We start from the raw sequence: 20,371 nt of genomic DNA, 5'->3' as shown, positions 1-20,371 counted from the left end.
GGGATGAGGGTCAGAGCGGCAGCAGCGGCCTCCACGGCCTGTTTCACCGGGCGCCTGGGTGATCGGAGTTGGCGCCAGAGGTGCATCGGCCACAGCGAGCGGGCCGTGCGATCGCCAACCTGGCAGAATAGCAGAGTGAGCGGAGTGGCACCACATCGGCTCAGACTTCCAACGGGCGGGGAAACATCCCGCGCAGCGAGGGGCCGTGGAGTGCAGCACGGAGCGCTATGTGAGGTCCCGGCTCAGGCCTACGCCGGAGGTGGTGCTCCACACGCGGAGTGAGGTCCGCGACCCCGCCGCCAGGGGCGGGAAGCAAAAGAAACAAGGGTTGAGCCCGCGGAGCTTGGGGGATGTGATTCCGTGCCCCCGGTGAGATCGCACCACACAGGGCAAGCTCCAGAGGGTTCTGCGAGGCGACCGCAGCGGGCATACCGGACGGCTGGGAAGGCCGGTAGAGCTCTCAACAGGGGACCGTGGTGGAAGGAATTCGCTGCAAAGGATACCCACACTACGGGCTTGCCCCGCTGCCCCGGCCCGTGAGTGGGGAGAGCAGTGAGGGACAAGCTGGATTGCCTTGGGTCCCGACTCAGCGGCGGAGCGGCCCCCACGGTGAGGTGCTGAGAAAGGCAGCTGGAGGCGCAGCGCGAGGCCCCGGATGGGGCCTGCACGGCGGAAACATTACCGCCCGGAGTGGAGGACCGGCGCTCCGGTCATTAGAGGTGAGGAGCGGGGGAGAGGAGGTGTCTTCACTTCGAAGCTCGGGGGGCAGCATATCGGGCCCCCGGCGAGGGACGGGCAGGGTCCCAGAAGAGACTAGAGCCACAAGGCAGCGAGCCCAGCACCGGGAGGTAGCACAGAGGGCGCATGGAACACTAAGAGGGCCCTGGCCTGGGTCCTAAGGAACCGAGCATAAGCCCCACCAGGGAGAGGGAGAAAGACGGGCACGAGCCGGCTTGGGCCCTTGGATAAGACCCTCAGACAGGCACTCCGGTACATCCCCGGGGCCCCAACAAGAGGCGCACGAGGCAGCACAGAGGGGGGCCACGCCACAGCAAATTCGAAGGGCGGATGTCGTGCCCTCGGTGCACAGCGGAGGCTCGGGGCCAGCCCGCTTCAGGAGACCTGGGTCGTTTGGGCCCCCCGCCCAGTCGGGAAAGCGATCATGGTCCCTCCCACATGGCCGGACGGCTGAAGAAAGGGTGAAGCATCCTACAGGCACACATCTCCAGCCAACGGGGTCGAGGGGCTACTGGCAGGGGCCGTCACAGATCAGAGCATTAGCTGGAATCCGAACACTACGTGAAGGGGCACACGGTTAGCAGTCATGTCTTCCTTAAATCGCAGAGGGGGACGCACCATTCCGGAACTGCTGAACAAGGGAACGCCAAAAGGGGAGAAGAGCCCAGACAAACCGACACAAGTGGCGCATCCCAAGGAGAAAGACCAGGCAGAAGGGGAGGCCCCAATCACAAAATCATTATGGAAGCCCTCTTTACCTCCCTTAGGGACGACTTTCAAACTTTTATGCAGGAAATGGTGGGAGGATATAAAGAGCTCTGCCGTGACTTGGATGAACTGGGAGAAAGAGTTGAGGCGGCAGAGACGACCGGGCAAGCCAGGAGCGAAGAGGTGGACATCCTGCGGCAGGAAATTATCAGGCTCAAACACCAACAAACAGACCTACAAGCACATACGGAGGACCTTGAAAACCGTTCAAGACGCAACAACATCCGGGTCCGTAACGTACCTTCCAAAGCAGAGGGGGAGGACATTACCCGCTATCTACAAGATCTGTATCGGGACATAATGCGGGAAAAAGAGGACTTCGAGATTCGAATTGACAATTGCTCCCCCCCAGATATCCTAGCCTTCCTACCCGATTACCCCCTTAAAGAACGCATCTTGAAAGCAGCGCGCCAGGCGCAACCCATCCGCTTCCGGGGACACACAGTAGAGCTTTTTCAAGACTTATCCGCAATCACCCTACAGAAGCGGCGCGCGTTTAAAGTGGCCACCACCTTCCTGAGGGATAACGGGGTCCCTTACTCTTGGGGTCACCCGTTCCGACTTATTTTCAAGTGGAATGGATCGCTTCACCAAATGAAGTCCCTTCGGGACACTTGCACCCTGCTGGGCATCCCTCTGGACGGTGATGACTCGGATGGTGAAGTAGGTCTATCGCAATCACAGTCGAAATCGCAACACACCTCTAAGGAAAGCTGGCAGCACGTGAGGCGCAGGCGCACCGCCAAGAAAGGACTCAAACCAGATCCAGAGACAATGGCACAGGAACACGCGGCGGCGATTCACAAAGTCTCCAAAGACACAGGCGTTGACTCTTGATGAGATACAGGCGGGAGATTGTGCATGCATTGCCATAGATCTACGTTGGGGGAGAAGGACGGGGGGCCTCGGGGCCGCCACAAGTTCCCTTCAATTGAAACCTCACCACAGGCCTGATTAGACATTGGATAGGCCTGGGACAATGTTTTTCAGTTGGGGATTCACAGTTTGGGTACGGGAGGGGAGGGCGGGGAAGGGAGAGGGGGTACAGGTACATCAGTGGGGGGTTGTTGGGGTTCATGGGACTTCTGGGGGCGGTGGGGGGGCTCCGGTGTGTTTGCTTCACTACTGCAGTTGGTAAGAGAGCTCGGAGGAGCTCCAGTCAGGGGCACAGAAAAAGCAGGGTAGGGCCACATCTTTCACATGGCTACTGAGGCTATTCAGGTGCTAACCCTAAATGTTAAGGGCCCCAATAATCCGATCAAGAAAAGAGCGGTGCTCTTGTACTTGGAGAACTCTGGGGCGGCGATCTGCCTCCTGCAGGAGACGCACTTGCTAGCCAAGGACTGGCACCGTATGAAGTCACGGGCTTTTCCGAATCAGTTTTACTCATCCACCATAGAGAAGAAAGCAGGGGTGGACATCCTCTTCGCTAGCCATTTCAAGGGCCGGGTGGGGGACAAAGTGGCAGGAATCAAAGGCAGACTACTGGCACATACTGTTTACATTGGCAACGTGGCACTCACTGTGGGGTCTATCTACGCCCCCAACGCTAAACAAGAGTCATTTCTTACAGGGGCATTATCAGAGATCCTGGACACAGACTCCAGATACACACTGAATGGTGGGGACTTGAACCTGGTTATGGACAATGTGACGGACAGGTCGGGGCAAAGATTCGGTGACTCAGGTGCTCTCTCTACTGAGGAGAAGCGCTGGCTCACCAGCAGAGGATTTCTGGACGCATGGAGGGAGATACATAACACAGCCCCAGGCTACACCTTCTACTCACACGTACACCATACATACGCCAGAATAGACCACTTTCTCAGTTCATCAGTTATGGCCCCCATGCTACAGGATATCGAGGTTACCCCGGCGGCCCTTTCGGATCATGATGCGATAATGCTCCACCTGCAGGTCCCGCGCATACACTCACACAAAGGTAAATGGCGACTCCACAAGACATTGCTCACACATAAGGGGGTCGCACAGCAACTCTCACAAACCATCACGGATTATTTAAGCAGGAACAACACAGGGGAGGTAGCCATGTCAGCAGTGTGGGAGGCGCTAAAAGCGGTCGTCAGAGGAGAATTGATGGCGATCTCGGCCGCAGACAACAAAGAACGGAGGGAACAACGGCAGGAGCTGGCAGCACAGGTGTTAGAGCTGGAGAGAGTGCACTGCCGAACAGGGGCCCCCAGAATCTGGCGCAAATTGAAAGCGGGCAGGGCGCAACTTGCAAGCCTGGACTTAGACAGGGCGGAATATGCAGCGCTCCGCCTTAGACATACATACTATGTGGGAGGGGATAGGACAGGACGCCTGCTGGCCAGTAAACTCAAAGCAAAAACGGTCCGGTCTAGAATCCAGGTCATCCGCAAGGAGGACGGGAGTGAGCACTGCGAGGATGAGCGCATCGCTGAGGCTTTCAGGGCATTTTATGCCAAGCTATACGGAGCTGATCCTGCCTTAGATGAGAAGGCTGTGGTGGACTATCTAGATGCCCCCATATGTCTGGAGGAGGTGATCTCAGCCATCGCTCGCTCACCTCGCCCCGCTCAAGGCACCGGGCCCAGACAGGTTCTCTGCGGGCTTTTATAAATCTTTTTGCCACCTCTTGGCCCCCGTGTTGACGAAACTTGTTAACTCCTTCCAGTGCCCAGGCTCGATCCCCCGTGAAATGCTCGAGGTAGACATTATAGTCTTGCCGAAACCTGGCAAGGACGCCTCTCACTGTGCAGCATATCGGCCCATCTCGCTCCTTAACATCGACTTGAAGCTCTTCACCGGGATCCTGGCAGCAAGGCTCGGGCCCTGTCTCCAGGGCATAATTGAACCTGACCAGGCGGGTTTTATACCCTCCCGTCAGTGCGCAGATAACACCAAGCGCCTGATGAATGTGATTGATAAAGCACACTTCAATGCTACAGACGCAGCCCTACTATCTGTCGACGCTGAAAAAGCGTTTGACAGAGTGGATTGGATTCACCTAGATAGGACACTGTCAAGATTCGGTCTCAGGGAGAGATTTAGGGCCTGGGTTGCGAGCTGCTACGTGACGCCTCAGGCGACGATCAAAGTGAACGGGACGAGCTCCAGGCCGCTAGATATCCGCCGAGGCATGAGACAGGGATGCCCACTATCACCGATGTTATTCGCCCTCTACATAGAGCCGTTCGCCCAACGGGTGCGGGACAATCAAGCCATCAGGGCATCACCTTCGGGTGCGAAGAGCAAACCATCAGCCTATACGCGGATGACATTCTGGTCACCATGGAGGACCCAAGGGGCTTGATCCCGGCGTTCTTGGAGGAAATGGAGCGGTTCAGGAAGGTATTGGGCTTTTAAATGAATGTCCAGAAATCCGTGATCCTCCCGCTAGGGAGCAATGCTGGCCAAATCAACAGAGGCTCGCTCCAGATGGGAGGGCTATCTGAGAGGCTGGAGCTGCCCTACTTAGGGATAGACCTGACACCCGCAACAGCCCAAACGGTAGAACTTAACTACAACAAACTCCTCACGCGCATCAAGGGGGATATCCTTCGATGGCGACAGCAACCACTGTCCTGGCTGGGCCGGGTGGCCGCCGTCAAGATGTCTCTTCTGCCGAGGGTGCTTTATCTGTTTCAGACTATACCGGTCACCCCCCCCCCCCCCCCGATAGGCATGATTAAGAAATTGCAAGACGTCATTCAGCAGTATGTCTGGGCCGGTAAACGTCCTAGAATGTGGCGCGATCTCATCACACGGGTGCATGCCGAAGGAGGGCTGGGGGTCCCCGACTTGCACCGCTATTTTCAAGCAGCCCAGTTGCGATTTCTCTTGGAGTGGTCCAGACCGACTTCAGAGAAAAGATGGCTGTTTCAGGACAGGGCGATGGTGGGAATGCCACTGTGGAGAATCCCATTCCTGGCACGTCGCGATAGACCGGCATACATGAGGCGATCCCCCATTACCAAAACGCTCCTACAGGTGTGGGACGCGGTGGCGACGAACAGAGATCTTACATCATTTCCGTCACCGATGACGCCCCTGTTTGATAACCCGGCGTTCCCTCCGGGGATGGTCCCATGCTCCTTCCCTCAGTGGTGACAATCGGAGTGTCATTCGGCCGGACACTTATTTGACTTGCAGGGCTTTATGACGCTAGACGCGGTTAAGAATGGGTACGAGATGGAACGCCCGCATAATTTCCAATACTTTCAATTACGACATTGGCTCACTCACAAAGACACTCTCTCGCACGTAGGCCGCTTCCTTACCCCATTTGAGAAGTGGCTTCTAACCAAATCTGAGGATACACGGGTGATTACTGAATTATATAAACTATTGACTCTACCTGCGTCACAGACTAGGTCAGCAGGTCAGAAACGCTGGGAGAAAGAACTGGGGAGGGCGCTCTCAGACAAAGAATCAATACCAAGACGGGGTCTGGGCTCAATGGCAATAAGGACAAGCCTCATATATATAACTACAAACCAACACAAGCACCAATATTGCCAACCTGTTTCTACTGTGAACCTTACTTGTCACTCGAATTACAGAAGAAAAACAGTAACTCTTTTGGAATTCCTTTTCCAGAATCAGTCAAATTAATTTAATTTTTCATTAAGGTGACCAATTCAATGGTCTCAAGTTTTTTAGTATTTTTTAAACAACATAAAACTTTTTTGTCAAATCCACATCACATATAAAAAGACATAATCATCCAACATGACAGCTTTCACTCAAAACACTCATACATCACAGCACATCAATATATACAACATATATTTACTTTGCAAAAATATTTACAATTTCCTGGTCAAAGTAAAAAATAGCACTGGAAAAATACAAATACAATGTTTGTATAATTTGAAATCAATCCGATAATCCTAATGCTTGTCGACCCCCTCAACAAGCATTAGGATTATCGGATTGATTTCAAATTATACAAACATTGTATTTGTATTTTTCCAGTGCTATTTTTTACTTTGACCAGGAAATTGTAAATATTGTTGCAAAGTAAATATATGTTGTATATATTGATGTGCTGTGATGTATGAGTGTTTTGAGTGAAAGCTGTCATGTTGGATGATTATGTCTTTTTATATGTGATGTGGATTTGACAAAAAAGTTTTATGTTGTGTAAAAAATACTAAAAAACTTGAGACCATTGAATTGGTCACCTTAATGAAAAATTAAATTCATTTGATTGATTCTGGAAAAGGAATTCCAAAAGAGTTACTGTTTTTCTTCTGTAATTCGAGTGACAAGTAAGGTTCACAGTAGAAACAGGTTGGCAATATTGGTGCTTGTGTTGGTTTGTACTCAGACAAAGAATGGCAAGATATCTTTTATAGGGCGCATCACACGGCTCGTAATGTGGCCAGTAAGGAAGCCGCGATCAAGGTGGCCTGCTACTGGCACCTGACCCCAGAAAGGTTGCACCAGAGTAATCCTAGCAGGGACACTAAGTGTTGGAGGGGGTGCGGACACACGGGGACCATGATTCACCTACTGTGGGAATGTCCGGAGGTGCAGGAGTATTGGGAGGAGGTACTGCGGGACATAGACTTATACTTTGAAACAGAAATCCCTTGCTTCCCCGCATACACGATCCTGGGCCTGCCTAACAAACTGACCTTCCCTCTCAAGTCGATTCGGGGGAAGCAAATGGGGCTGGCAATGGGAACGGCGACACAACACATCCTCTCATTATGGGGCACCACACGTAAACCCTCACACACGGGATGCCTCCACAAACTATGATTTATCATGGGGATGGAGCGCATACAGGTCTCTCTTAGACAAACTTCCGACACCTTCAGGGAGATATGGTCCCCTTTGATTGCGATGCTTACGAATGAATTCCATGAAGGGACTTGCCCAAAATACCTTAAAGTGCTCAGACTGGTGGATGAGTTTCACAAACCGCAAGGCGATAAAGAAAGGAAAACAAAGAAGAGACTCAGGTAGACCAATGGTATGGTCGCAATGGAACGCACAGGAGGGGGAGGGTAGGGGGGGTTGGACGGGGGAGACCAGTTGGGGAGTGGGTGGGCATGATAGGGGGCTGGGCTTGGGAGTTTTAATGTGCATCATAGTGTTTTGGGTTACCCTCACCAGCATGCACGGACTCAAGGCCTCTGACCTGTGGGACAGGAAGTCTCACGTTGGGGCTTTCAAAGGGGGCATGTGGAGTAAGGTGAGATGCAAATGTCCAAACAATGCACTGTTTTGCCTTGATGCCAATAAAATAAAAATACATTTGATCAAAAAGGGTGGGGCTTAGGGAGAAGCCCTGAGGCACCCCCCCCATGGAGACTTAAAGGATTTAGAAGTACACTCCCCATTTTTTTAACTGTGAAGGTTGTATCTCTAAGGAAGGATGCAACCAGAGCAGGGGTATAATCGTGGACCCCCTGATCAACGAGGCGAGCCAGGAGTGTATCATGGTTAACGGTATGAAAGGCTGCCGATAGATCGAGAAGGATCAAGGCAGCCTTCCTACCTGCGTCCAGTACACTCCTGAGGTCTTCCACTGCCATGATCAATGCTGTCTCGGTCCCATGTTCTTCCCTAACCACGTACTGTGATTGGTCTAGGGCGTGGGTGGACCTGAGGAACCCTGTCAGCTGTGAGTTTAGAATCTTTTCCAGCACTTTTGCCGGAAATGGTATTCTTGATATTGGCCTGTAGTTAGTTGGGTCTACGAGATCCAGATTAGGCTTTGTCAACAATGGTGTCAAGTCAAGTCAAGTCAAAACAATCTTTATTTCGACCGTTAAGATCATAAAAGATGCACAGGTAAACAAACATTAGACCATTAACAAATAAAATTGCGTCTTAAAAATAATTCATCAGTGTTAAGCTCCATAAAATCATTTACTAAGTTTCAGAATGCATTAGACTAAAATCATTTTCACGGTTTCAAAAGTGCATTTTTGGACTGAATTAGGGACAAATTGTTCGTGGCGCGGTAGAATCCCTTATAATTTTTGCACCGACTCTCCACATTGCCATAAGAAATTTCGCCATTGCGAACACTGTTGGAGATGCAAGGTCAGTTTTAAGGACTCTGTAAGCTGGGGCATAATTTCGAAAGCCCAAATTCCTTAGGTATGGGATGAGCCAGTAGCTTCTAATTTTGCTGTAAGCTTTGCAAAATAGGACCACGTGTATGTCACTTTCTAGCTTATAATTGCACGCAGGGCAGTTGGGTGAGACCAGGTTACCATCCCAGTTTTTAGTGAGCGACCTCAGCGGTAAGGAGCTGTATCTCCATTGTAGAAAAATGTTCCTAACGTGCACAGGGGACATTACATCAAGGACATATTCAAAACTATAAGAGTCTTTTGTTTTGGTAAATAAATCAGTTAGAGAGCCCTCCCGGATTGAACTAATGGAACTTTGCAACATAAAATCATGGAAAAGTTTAGAGAGTGCTTTCCGGGAAAGCCTTACAGACGTTAGTTCAGGACTGTTCCATAGCTCTGGGACTCCAAGGGTCATACACATGTCTCTAATATACTTGAGCCATTGAATTTTGGACACTTGTATCGTTCTGAGAAGCTCCTGTAATTCACTTCTATAGTGGCCCAAATCTTGACTACTCCACAAGCGCCTCCAATAAGTCAATGGCTTCAGGCTCAGTTCTTCGCTGATTGGGCACAATGCCAAGTCCATTCTCAGCGGAAGGAGTGGAGTGCTCGAGGGAAGGGCCGTCAGGTGTCTAATGAAGTTGTTCTCAGCCACTTGTATAGAGTGAAGTGGTGTGTGTCCCCATAATTCAGCCCCATAAGTTATACCTCCTCGTGCTTGTGCATTGTAAATTTGTATTGCTGGTGCCAATGGACGTAAGGGAGATTTTCTTGCGATTCTTGTGATTGCGCCCGCCCTCTGGATTAGTTTGGTGGTTGCTTTTCTTTTGTGTGGCACCCAGGTTAAATTTTGGTTGAGTGTTATGCCCAAATACTCAATCACTTGAACTCTCTCCAGAGATGTTGATCCCAGGCGTGGATTTGGGCAGCTTTTATGCTTGTGGCTCAAGGTCATAAATTTGGTCTTCGCTGGATTTATTTCTAATCCCCTTTTATTACAGAAGTCCAAGAATCCATCCAGGATCCTTTGTAGCCCCATTGGTGTCTTTGACAGCAGCAGGGTGTCGTCCGCGAACATAATCGCCGGCACCCTACTGCTGTTTAGTTGCGGCGCATCAATATTGGGGATTCTACACAGATGCTCTATCACCCCGTTCGTAAATAGACAAAACAAAGACGGCGCCAGCAGGCATCCCTGTCTTACCCCGCGTTGGACAGGGAACCTATCTGTAAGCCTCCCTCCCTTTCCGTATCTTACCCGGGCGTAATTGTCTGTGTGGAGCCTAATGAGAATCTGGAGGATATCTCCAGGGACACCCATGTCCTCTAGCACCGCCCACAACCTGGCCCGAGGGACCAGGTCGAAGGCGGCACGGAGGTCCACAAAAACTGCATATAGTGAGCCCTCTTCTAAATATGCAGTTTTCCAGAATAGAATATTTAGTCTCAGTATTTGGTCCACTGTTGAGACGCCCTTCCTGAAGCCCGCTTGAAGGGGACTCAAGATCTCTGTCTCTTCCATCCAACATTGCAGCCTATCCAGGATCAACCTTCCAAACAGCTTTTGGCTAACATCAATAAGGCTAATCGGGCGATAGTTGGCGGGGAGCAGAGGCGAGCCCTTTTTATATATCGGTACTACCTCTGCTCCCAGCCAAGTATCTGGTATGCCCATTCCCCCCAGCACTGCATTGAATAAGACCATCAGGTATGGAGCCCAGATCACAGGTTCCTGCCTAAAGAGGTCACCTGGGATCCCATCTAGTCCAGGGGCTTTTCCAGATGGCAACCCCGATATGGCCGTCTCGATATCTTTCAGGCTAAAAGGGGCTGATCTATTTGTGGTGGTAATACTAGCTGCAGATGTCTCTAACTCCTCAGCCTCGGGGGCATATAGCCCCTGGAAGTGATCCTGGCAAACATTGGCTGCAATGTTTGGTTCAATTGCAGATGGAAGTTCCCCGCTCCCATGGTTGATTATTCTCCAGAATTTGCGGGAGTCCCTATCGACTAGGGACTCCGCTAAATTCTCCCAATGTTGTCTATCCCACTCCATTCTAGCGTTTGCTAGAAGTGATTTATAGGCACTCCTTTTAGAACGGATCTCTGACATACTGCCTCCCTCTTTTATAGTGGAAATAAGGTCTTGTTTTGCCAAACGGCAAGTGCGATTATACCATGAATTGGTGAATTGTCCCTGTGGTTTTGGGCGGCCCTTGACAAAAAGATCTGCTTCAAGCTTCTTGATTAGATGAGTGTGGATTTGGGCTAGGTCCTTATTTCTATCCAATGTGGGGTGTGGATCCCACAAATCGAAAGCCTCCTGCAGGATAGGGACCATCCCAGCAAAGAGAGAGATAAGCCTTTCTCCACTGGAGACGAGCCTATCCCATTTTATCCGTCTCCTATTGTTCTCTAGGAGGATTCCCCCTATCTATTTCTCCTCGCCAATCGCTTTCTCCCAGGGGATAGTGTACTCTCACTCCAGATTGTTATGGTCACTGTCATGTCTTGATGTTATTTTAAAATCAACCACCCTTTTCCATGCCTTTAACTGTACGAGGAAGTAGTCAGTTCTGGATTCCCTCCCTGGTTTATTAAAAGTACATTTGGATGGGGTGTCGGACCTAGTGCGGCCGTTACAGGCTCTCAACCCGTGTGTGAGATTTAGTGTGTTGATCTGCACAGCCAGAGTTGTCCATGCTCTGGGAGGAGGTGCTTCCGTCCGAGGAACCTGCCAACTCGAATCCTCCTCTAGGGAGGGTCCATCGAGTAGACCAGGTAAAGGCTCAAAATGTGAGTTGAGGTCGCCTCCTATTAAATAAGACATATCCGCGGGGATAGTTTCCAATAGACAATAGAGAAGCTCTATAGTTTTGGAGGTGGACCCATTTTTAACTGGCCTTGAGTAAATATTTATAACCAACAGTTTAAAAAGACCTGGCCATTCAAGGACAACAGCCAGTATATCTACAGAGTCTACTGGATATCTTGAGGCTCGGCATCCTGTGTCCGAGGCCACCCAAGTTGCTAAGCCTCCGGATGGTCTGCCTTTCCCACCCCAGACAGCTGGGATTGAAAATGTATGAAAGCCCCGAAAGGGGGTCTCGTCCCTTGACCAAGTCTCTTGAAAGAGACAAACGCTATTTAATTGCATTAGTTCCGCCCATGCATCTGAGTCTATTTTATTTGACAATCCAGCCACGTTCCACGAAAGAATGTTTAGAATTTGTGGGGTTTTCTGGGTGTCTGGTTGCTTGGGCGTGGGAATTGTGTTTTCTGACAGAGGAGGGCTTTCCATTTCCCCCTCGTCTATCAGCGGGAGATCTCTATTAATATCTGCTTTATATGGAACAAGGGGTGTTTCACTAATCCCAGATGTTTCCATCTCCTGGCTACAGATTGGGGGGGAACAATTCAGACATTCGTTTCCTGCCAATTGCACTTGCAACCCCGATGTGGAGGCCCGCTATCAATCAACCATTTCGAGACAAACATAGTAGTTATACAAAGGTAGGGTTGGTGGCTGGTAAATTCTCGGGGCCCACGGGTCCTCTCTATCAAATCCGCCCCCTCCCATCCTTCTTCTCTGGACAGTTTCCCACCCGTGGGGATCACTGTGTATGTTTGGGTCCTCTCTATCAAATCCGCCCCCTCCCATCCTTCTTCTCTGGACAGTTTCCCACCCGTGGGGATCACTGTGTATGTTTGGGTCCTCTCTATCAAATCCTCCCCCTCCCATCCTTCTTCTCTGGACAGTTTCCCACCCATGGGGATCACTGTGTATATTTGGGCGGAGTGGGGGTATTTGTGGTTGAGAGAATGGTTTTCTCCTCCTTCCTTGATTACCCTGCCAGTTTCCCTTAAAATCCTGATGATGTCCTCTACTCTGGGCCTTGGTTGCATATTCGTTAGGCGGATAAAAAAACGAGAGGGGGACTGGGTGAATGTTACTACCTTCATCTTCCAATGATGGTTTACAGAGAAACGTAACTGTTCTTGGGTCTCTGAAGCTCACTAGTAGGCAATCACCACTGATTGTTTTTGGTCTCTTGCCTACCCAGGAGACCCTTCTGACCATGCGAATATCGCTGGTCATGCCTCCAGGGAGTGGTCTGTGCATTGAAAGCCAGTTGATGACCTTATTTCTCAAAGATTCTTCTGTTTCATATGAATCTAATTTTAATTCTGGTACCCCGACTAAGATAACAGTATATGGGGCAACCTCTGGTGGAAGATTGACAGTAACCGTTCTAGGTGCCTTTGCCTTTGTATGTTTGGGATCGTTCATATCATGGTTAATGTTCAGGGAAGGTGTGAGGGAGTTCATTAGTTGTGGGGTAGGGTGCACTTTGCCCTTTTCTAGGGTTGATCGCTGCTTTGTAGCATGAGGTTGTTTAGCTGGGCCGGGAGTCAATGTTGCAGCTACCTTGGGGTTTGATGTTGTCAATTGGTTAGTGCATGGATTTGAGTTATTATTACCTGTCGTAGATGTTATTCCTGCCTCATTGCAAGTTGCAAGTTTTTGGGTGACCAAGCTACTATTAAGTTGTGGGTCAATGTTGGAAGGCGTGGGCCCTATAGTCCCAGATTTCCAGCTGTCCATAATCTGTAAAGCTGTTTTCTCAATTTTAATTATTCTCGCCTCCATTTTTATTAGGCGTGCTTCTAAGGGACCTATAATTGACTTCAAGAGGTAGCCTATATCAGCTAAGGTTATATCCTCTTCTGGTAACTCAGGGATTTGGTCGATGGTAGGAGGTATATGCTCAGTGGGGCTATTACTATGCAGCTGTTGCGAAGGATCAGTCGCTATCACTGGTGAAGGTTTTTCCTGGATGTTGTGGTCTGCGGTGGCTAGGGTGGAGATCTTCTCTTTTTGTCCCATAGCATTTTTAGTCTTTTTTTCTCTAGTTATATTTTTCCCCGGTGTCCTTTTTTGGATAGCTCCTTCCCTTATCCCTCGGTTAGTGTTTAACGTCCCTGGCGAATTTGGGTTATCGCTTGTTATACTCAGTTCCTCCCTGATTGAAATGGGGCATAGAATTGGTGTGGCAGTAACCTCCCCCGGGTTTTTTACATTGGGCAATTGAGTAGTTTGTATTGTGGGCAATGGGAGGAGACTCATATCCTCTAGATCACTTATTGTTGCCTCAGAGAGGTCAATGTCAACGGATTGCTGAGCCCCACCCTGAGCACCCTCTTGTAGTGTATTTCTATTCCGCCTATCTTCAGGGGTTTTCGCCCTAGCTATTGCACCCATTGAAGACCTCTTGACCCACTCTATTTCCTGGGAAATTCGTCTTTCCAGGAGATGGATGTCATCTATCAAAGGGAGCCTGCTTTCAGGAAGTAGTTGTCAATTGTGCCTTGGGTTGGGGCTGTTGATGTGTGGGTGGTAGCCGCCTGATTAGCTTTGCTCCTAGTCTCCATTTGGCTCATAATTTAGAACTGGGGCTCGGTTGTAAATACAATGGGATGTGGTATTTTGGGCTGGGAGGTGGTTATGATAACAATACCTGATGTAAATGAGGTGGCCCAGTCCAGTCTCTCCCATCCTCGAACGGCCCGCTCTTAGCCCGGTCTTCGCCCCGAGTTGCGTCCCACGCTGCGGGAGATATGTGGTAAGATATAGAGGGCGTGGAGGGCGGGGGGCGGGCCAGCAGGGAGAGCGGACCGGAAGCTGGAGGTCGGTCTCGCAGGGACTCCTGGTTCCTGGAGTCCCTGCACGCTCGCAGCCCCGCTAGCGCCTCTCACCCGGAACCGCACTACAGCTGTGAATTGCCCCTGTGCCTCACGAGGCGAAGCGGCGCCCGCGAAGCGGGTGCAGCGAGGTGTGGGCGTGAAAGAGAAAGAGCCACTGAAGTCCAGGTCAGGGAAAAGTGTCTCCGTGCAAATTAGTTCGAATCCCACAGGAAAGGTGGCGAGGGTCGGTTTTTAAATCTTCAGTAGGGCGGGGGCGGGCCAGCAGGGAGAGCGGACCGGAAGCTGGAGGTCGGTCTCGCAGGGACTCCTGGTTCCTGGAGTCCCTGCACGCTGGCAGCCCCGCTAGCGCCTCTCACCCGGAACCGCCCTACAGCTGTGAATTGCCCCTGTGCCTCACGAGGCGAAGCGGCGCCCGCGAAGCGGGTGCGGCGAGGTGTGGGCATGAAAGAGAAAGAGCCGCTGAAGTCCAGGTCAGGGAAAAGTGTCTCCGTGCAAATTAGTTTGAATCCCACAGGAAAGGTGGCGAGGGTCGGTTTTTAAATCTTCAGTAGGGCGGGCCAGCAGGGAGAGCGGACCGGAAGCTGGAGGTCGGTCTCGCAGGGACTCCTGGTTCCTGGAGTCCCTGCACGCTCGCAGCCCCGCTAGCGCCTCTCACCCGGAACCGCCCTACAGCTGTGAATTGCCCCTGTGCCTCACGAGGCGAGGTGTGGGCGTGAAAGAGAAAGAGCCGCTGAAGTCCAGGTCAGGGAAAAGTGTCTCCGTGCAAATTAGTTCGAAACCCACAGGAAAGGTGGCGAGGGTCGGTTTTTAAATCTTCAGTAGGGCGGGCCAGCAGGGAGAGTGGACCGGAAGCTGGAGGTCGGTCTCGCAGGGACTCCTGGTTCCTGGAGTCCCTGCACGCTCGCAGCCCCGCTAGCGCCTCTCACCCGGAACCGCCCTACAGCTGTGAATTGCCCCTGTGCCTCACGAGGCGAGGTGTGGGCGTGAAAGAGAAAGAGCCGCTGAAGTCCAGGTCAGGGAAAAGTGTCTCCGTGCAAATTAGTTTGAATCAACAATGGTGTAACAGATGCCATTTTCCAAACATCCAGGAAGATGCTTGCCTGCATTATTTTACCAAAAAGTGGTTGGAGTTGTTTACTTAGTAACTCTGGAAACAGAAGGAAGACCTTAGGTGGACACAGGTCCGTAAGACCTCCAGACCTAGTTTTCAGAATTATTTGATGTATCTGTTCTGCTGATGGGGTCGTAAACCTGAACCCCGCGTCTCCAATTTCTCTAAACCCACAGAGGTAGGGATAAGCCTCTGTTTGTGAAGCGTTGTCGTGATTGGTGGAGCTAACAGATTTGTATACTGACTTCACTTTGTTAACAAAGAATTGTCCCAGTGTATTTCAGAATACAGTGCTCCCCTCCAATTGGATATTAGCAACAGGGTTAGTCAATTTCTTGACCGTAGAAAACAGTTCTTTACAAGAATTTTTGGCCTCATTGATTTTCTTTACAAAATAAGAAGATTTTTCTTCCAGAATTAATTTTTTATAGGAAGCCAGAGTCCTACGGTAGGTTTCTTTAGCCCCTTCTTCATAGTTGGCCCTCCAATTCCATTTGGCCCTCCTGCATGTCTGTTTTTGTAGCCTTAATTTCTCAGAGAACAAGGTTCTGAGATATTCTTTCTTCTTGAGCTTGGCTTTTTTATGGGGACGGCTTTTAGAACCGCAGATTTGATCCAGTTATTTATTTGCTCGTTAGCTATGTTACAATCAGGGTTTAGTTCGGGGGTCATCAGCACCAGTTGTTCCTGTATATTGGGTATGTTTATTTTGGCCTAGTCCTGATGTGTATAATGTCTTACTTGCGTCAGCCTTGTCCTTATAGCTTGTTTAATCGCCAGGAAGAACTTGATGACTTTATGGTCCGACCAAGATACCGGAATAATTTCATCAATCGTTAAGTTGGTGTTGGAGGAGATTGAATACTCCATCCAGTGTATGCCCAGTGGAATGGGTACCCTGTTGGACCCTTTGTGTCAGTGAGCAACTGGCCATGGTCTGTGAGATGAGCAGCGTATTGCTGTCTGCGTTTTTTTCTAAATGAAGATTGATGTCCCCCAGTATGGTATAGTCTGCCTCTTTTAGGCTAGATTCTAGGAAAGGGTCAAGAAGTTGTGTCAGGGGGGATTTCGCTTTTGGGGGTCTGTATAGCAAGAGGCCTTTAAAGGCGTAGTTTTTTGTGATAACGATATCAACGGATAGAATCTTTCAGTCCGGGCTGCTACCTGTGGCCGATCCTCTAGCTTGTAGGTCATCTTTATAAATGATGGCTAGTCCACCCCCTCTTTTTCCTATCCTATCCGCCCTAATTATGGAGTAGCCCCCCGGGAGAGCCAATGCAAGGTCTATGCCAGAGGCTTCTTCCGCCCAAGTTTCCGTGATAAATAGTATATCTAAGGCGTGAGACTCGATTAAGTTAGCTGTATCCGAGTTGTGCTTCACCAGGGACCGCACATTAAGCAATGCAGCTTTTATTACTTTGTCTTTCTTTCGACTGTCATGTGGGTGTTGCTCTGATGAAGCTCCACTCTGAGTGTGGTTGAAAGGGAGTAAACAGTTTGGGCAGTTTTTTGTTTCAGTCAACATGTTTAGGATTGGGCAGTGTGTATTGGGTTGAAGTATCAGTAGTTTGTTACTGTTGTAACTTAGTCTGGCTACCGGTTTCCTGTTTTGGGCAGGGGTTCTGGCCCTAGGCACGGACCAGGCGCAGACGGGCACAGACGGGCTCGCCTTTGGCGCACATAAGGAGCGCCACCGGGGGCCTCTGCTGCATGCATCCGCTGCGCGTCCGTTCTGTCATTGTTTAAGTAGGGTTTCGGAGAGGGGACTGAGCGACTAGACCGCTCAGCCGGAAATGCCCCTGCACCGGAAGTGTGCTTCGATTCGATCCCCACCGCACCCTCCGTACAACCGGCACTTGCCGCGACGGACCGGGGTGACTGGGGAGAGCTGAAGTGCAGCGTGGAATTAGTGCAAGTATGCGACAGTTAAATGAATAACAATTTACACAGTTAATACCTTTTCCTTTTTTAAAAATAATAACCGTTTTTCAGCATCTGGTAATGTTGTCAATTTCAGCAGAGCTGCGGCAGTGATGTATCATCAGACTCCGTGTCCGCTCAGCTTCTGGTTTAAGAAGGGCTTTGGAGCGCGGCCTGAGCGACAAGACCGCTCACCGGGAAATGCCCCTGCACCGGAAGTGTGCTCCGATTCGAGCCCCACCGCACCCACCGCAACCTCCGTACCACCGGCACTTGCCGTGACGGACCAGGGTGACTGGGGAGAGCTGAAGTGCAGCGTGGAATTAGTGCAAGTATGTGACAGGTAAATCCTGCTGGTTGTTGTGAGTGACCATGTGGCTGGTGGCCATTTTGAGTAGGCAGTCAGGGAGATTTTGCCATAGGCCTGCATGTCTTCTCTTTGTTCCTTTTGGTTAATTGCTTATTGTTGTGGTGGCCTGGCCACATGGCTGGCAGCCATTTTGTGAAAGCAGCCAGTGTGCTTTTGCCATAGGCCTGTATATCTTCTTTTTGTTCTCAAACGCCTTCTTCTTGCTTGCTATTGTTGTTGGTGATGACCATGTTGCATACTAGTAGCGTAATAAATTAATAATTATTTGTTTTATGCACATTTTTATTTTTTACTCATTATAATTATGTATTTATTTATTTTAATTGATTTTGATTTTATTTATTTTAATTCTTTTTTTTATTTTTCCAATTTGTTAAATTCTTTTTAATTTATTCAATTTTTTTATATTTTTTCAATTTTTCAACGTTGTTTTAAAAACATTTGTTCAAGTTCTTTTTCAAAATTGTTTTTTTCAGTTTCAAAGTAACATGATTTGGCAACAATTAACCATTAACCCCATGTCTGCTATATGACGTGCACATTTTACAACAGTATTCATTGTCTAGGGATTCATTGTCATTTGTCAGCTGCAGCTCCCTGAGTGCCGCATCCAACATGATGCACAGTGCCTATTGCCAAACCATTACATTTGTATTTTTGTTGTTCTTCTTTTTCTTACCTGTCCTTTCTGATATTCTTCTAGCTTCTTTGCTTTTAGGTGCACAAGAGAGAAGGAGACTAGATCACCCATAATACTGACAGACGGAAGGCCTTAGCGATGCGCACATTGTCATGTAGAGGGTTACTCCATGAACCGCTCCTGCAAGCCCCCCTTTTGATGATCTAGAAGCCACTTAGATCTCACCTCAGTCTGAGAGTGAGACACACCATGAGACAAGGCTAGGGAAACGGAGGATTCCAGAAAGCCTTAGAGTTATGGAGATCGATGCAGAAGAGGAGGATGATGAAGAACCATTCATCATGGACATAAACCCTGCCCCAGTGGAGAAAGACATTACCCCATCCCAAATTGCTGTGAGGGATGTGGTACCAACATCACCTCCAGCTGCCATATTTACAAAGTCCCAGCAGCAACCTACATCCACCACAACCACCTCAATAGAAGAAGGTACTGCAGAGAGTCAAATATCACACCCACCAACTGTTCATCTGACATTGCAAGTGGCACCAGCAGCATCAGAAAGTTGAACTCCCAGGTTTGGCACTGGTTTTTGGTTAGCCAGAGGGAGGTGAACATTGCTATATGCTCCATTGGTGGAATAGTTGTAGTCAGGGTAAGCTGCTACAAACTATGGTACTGGAGGCCAAACAACCCTTCTGAGAAACCACCACTTGATACAGTGGGAGGCGCATATTAGTGGCCAAAAAACTGCAAGTGATGTTGGTGGAGGGGATGCAGATCCTATCACAGTGAAAGGTGAACCAGAGGGAGACATTTTCTCTAGTGCACAGAGCAGCCCTGTCCCCAGCAGTGCAGTGGTACCGTCCACATCATCATCAGCACCATCGCAATGGCACAAGAGTCATGCAGAGACACCAAGGGGTCCAAGGCAAGAGAGTACCGCAGCAAAAAAACACGCATTGAGCCTAACAATATCTGGTCTCAAGAAGTCACCTGTATCAGTGGCACCAGAGAAGAATGAAATCCAGGTTACCTTTCTCAGCATGTTTATGCTGGAGCGACAGTATGAACGCAACCACCCAACAACATGTTTATACAATGCAAAGCTGGCTAAAATGTTAGAGCTGGACCTCCACTTTTTTTCTTTTGTGGAAGGGGTGGTTTTCTTTGCATTTGTGGCAGCCATCTGCCCGAAATGGAAGGATCCCTGCCGGTAGTATTTTTCCAGAGTTGCTTTTCCCGAACTACATCATAACATGCTGGAATTGCTTGGACAAGCTTTGCAGCAGAGTGCTGTTCACACTATCCACCTGACAACAGATATGTGGAGCAGTTGCCAAGCCAGTGATTTTGTGGGGGCTAGAGAAAATATATCTGCAGGTGTTGCCACTGCTGACATATTTAATGGAGCTCAGAAGCATGCTACAGTAGCCGTGTTTGTCATAGAGAAATCCCATACTACTACAAACATATTGGAAGACTTTAACACTAAGGTCTTTGAATGCCTATGACCAAAAGGGATTAACATTGGTTTTGTTGCCATCGACAATGGTAGCAATATAATTAAGGCCATGGCCAATTTGGGCTATTTCAGGGTCCTGTGTTTGGCGCACTGCATTAACATGATTGTTCAAGAATTTCTTAAAAAAGAAGGCCAAATCAACAACTTAATAACCACCTGCAGAAGAATCTGCACACATTTTGGCCATTCTTTTAAAGCCCGGAAGCAGCTGAGGATTTATTGACCCTACACCATCACAGTTGTGTTAAGAGGCAGCTGAGAATCATTCAACGTGATAATAGAATGCCAGTTAAAGCACTCATCCACATTGGAACTCAACTTATTACATTCTGGAACATCTGTTTGAGCAATGTAGACCAATCAATGACTATGTCATGCAAAGAGGGGATGCTACTGTGAACGGCATGATCATTGAGATGGACCAATGGGGCCAGGTTAAATGCCTAACAGAGATGCTGCTTCCTTTCGAGGTCTTCACACAAGAAGTCAGCAAGGAGGACTGTATAAT

This window comes from Lissotriton helveticus, chromosome 12 (assembly GCF_964261635.1).
Source record: "Lissotriton helveticus chromosome 12, aLisHel1.1, whole genome shotgun sequence".
NCBI lineage: Eukaryota > Metazoa > Chordata > Amphibia > Caudata > Salamandridae > Lissotriton > Lissotriton helveticus.
Note: the sequence above shows the minus strand (reverse complement) of the source record.